The 2,599-nt window shown below is 44.4% G+C and overlaps 1 protein-coding gene across 10 annotated transcripts in view; it reads left to right on the forward strand.

Annotated features, from left to right (window-relative positions):
• Positions 1 to 2,599, forward strand: part of csde1 (cold shock domain containing E1, RNA-binding) — a 62,142-nt gene that overhangs the window by 23,343 nt on the left and 36,200 nt on the right. The window contains exon 1 of one of the 10 annotated variants that reach the window (XM_034173331.1): positions 588 to 607. The exons of the other annotated variants lie outside the window; for them this stretch is intronic. The gene's annotated coding sequence lies outside the window, so the exon portion shown is untranslated. Of the gene's footprint in view, positions 1 to 587; positions 608 to 2,599 lie in introns of those variants that run through there. 10 annotated transcript variants of the gene reach the window in all.

Raw genomic sequence — 2,599 nt, forward strand, 5'->3', positions numbered from 1 at the left:
TTAGTACACAGAAAATTCACAAGAGGCATTGATAAGGGAATTTAGTAATCGGATCTATAATGGCATCGATATCAATACCCATCCCTAGTGAGGACTTTCCAGGCATGTGACAGGCAAATAAAAAAAAAATGCTTAAAATGGGGTGGGGGAGTGCTAAGAGGGCTGCAGTTGAAGGGTCTGGAGAGGCAAAGCCTTTTAGCCATGCTAATGCTTCCCAGAACTATTTTACTGAAGAAAAAAAAAAATCTGAAGGACCTAAATGACATGAAGAGCTGTGCTTGCTCATGTCAGTGACCATAAGCATGTCGCCATATCACATCAACCATGTCTTACATTTTGGCATACACACTGTAGACACTCACATTTTTCTTTTGCCAGAATCACTTTTTGTTTTTTTTTTAATAAAAGGTTTTGTCTTTTAGGGCCCTTTCAGACATAGTACGAATGTGGTCAAATTGCACATGCAGCAGGAATCGTATGCAGTACTTGTAAAATTGAAGCTGCCCCCAACGCGTCATACACCAGCTTGCACACACCAGCGGCTGAAAGACTGTGTGCTGTGAGAGCCCATCGAACCCTCTCACGGCAGGTGTCGGCCAAATTTCAGGTCTCACACACACACACACACACACAAACATCTAATACCGCTTGCTTGGTACTTGGGAAAATGTGTGGCCATTCGTACTATCAGCACAAAATGGTCAGGAAACAATCACTTTCGAGCTGGATGTGAAAGTTGTCTAAGAGCCCTCACGACTGTGGAGTTGCAAAGCAAGTACGTGGTGCATGTTTTGGGCCTGCTCCTCCAAACACATATGGTGTGCTGGGGGGCACACTTGCATAAAGTGCTTATATGTATGTACAGCCAGGTTTGAGTGCACACATCACGGGGAGGTGCCCGTCAGCTGATCGTAGCACACTGACAGCTGGATGATGGCTCAGTGCACACGTTAAAAAACAAACCACCGCCAGGACAGGTATAGAAATAATTATGACAATTACCTACGTATGCAATTACGTAACAAGTAACGAAAATGAATGACCACATAACAGAGACATGTTTGTCTGGACGCTGAATGGACAAGGATGGGGGGCACGTGCCTGCTCACAGCAGCTGCTGTTGTGGTCTGTGCTCCTGGACATCTCAGCTGGAGAACACGTACCATGTTTTGAAGCACATGAACTTACAACAGTCCTCCGTGAGGTGTGTGTTTCTGCCTACTGTCCTCACGTGGAAATGCATAAAAACATATATTGCTTTTGCGATGGGCTGTAGAGCGTGCACAGCATGCACATTGACAGGCTGTCCCAGCTGGAATGGCCCGTCAGTTCATGTAGACACACAGCAGGTGATCTGAATGTCACGTCTGTCTGACAGGACACGTGTGTCCTGTGAGTGGCGTGCCGCAGGACTATATGACAAGCCAACAGTGCGACAAGTAAGCCACTTTCAGTCATGTATCAGCAGAAATACGCTGTAACAAACAGTTTCATCAGTTATGACAGCGCTTTTCTCTCTTTTTAAATATATTTGTCTGGTTGTTGACTTTAGCCATTTCACAGACCTGTTTATAAGACAGTGATTGGACCGCAGTGGTAAAGATTCCATCTGGTAATTGGCGCTTGCAGGTTCGAATCCCGTGAGTAGCATTTATTTTTATTTGACCACGGGGTTCTGTGTTGTCCCCTTTTTAATTATTATTTATATTAACTGATTATACAGCTGTTTTTTAATTTAGTTTTCTCCACATCAGCGGCGAGATGTGGTGCACCACATCCCAGCTGCTCGCACTGTGTTCCTGCTCGCACGACACCGTTGTGTGCATGATACCGTTGCAGCGGGATTTTGCACGCCTGCCTGTCGGCTCAGTGTTTTCGTGGTTCGCCCATACGAGCTGTTCCGCTGTGATTTGCCCTTATTTGTACTATGTGTGAAGGGGCCCTTAATTTTGTAGCATGAACTGATGCTTGTAAATTTGAGAATTGTTACAGTATTGTATTTGAATCCTCCCAGAGATGCATGGGATGGGCCAGTTCAATGTATTCTCTTTTGAGCAGAAAAGCTATTGTTTCTGTGGTCTGCTCACCCAGTTTGTTTTTAAAGAACTGTATTTAGGCCAACAGTATTCTCTCACTCTGGGTCTCAAAGTGGTCCTCAAGGATCCACCTGACTAGCATATGCAGGTGCTACCAATGAAATACTAACAGTACCCCTGAATGAGCTTAGTCAGGTTGTGGCAGAGAGAGATGGAAAATACGTTGCTTAATTGGTCCATCAGGATCTGTTTGAGACGCCCTGCAAGTCTGACTTGCTGGTAAAAGAAACTTCACTTTTTTGCTGCACAATTGAGTTTATATATCATGGCTGATAGGTGGTCATAACCTGCTCGTTGAAGATGTCACTCAACTCAAATGTTTTGTAAACAAGACTGACATCCCCAATCAAGAAATATCATGACCAGAACTGAAAGTATGTACAAGGTCTTGTTGATCCACAGCTTGTGTGTTGTCTGGTCAGTTCAGCTGCCTGGCATTGTGGTCAGTTTTCAGAGGCATGACAGGAAAGCCTAATGTTAATATGGATATAGTATGTGGGATG

The sequence above is a fragment of the Thalassophryne amazonica genome, chromosome 6, assembly GCF_902500255.1.
Source record: "Thalassophryne amazonica chromosome 6, fThaAma1.1, whole genome shotgun sequence".
Classification (NCBI taxonomy): Eukaryota; Metazoa; Chordata; class Actinopteri; order Batrachoidiformes; family Batrachoididae; genus Thalassophryne; species Thalassophryne amazonica.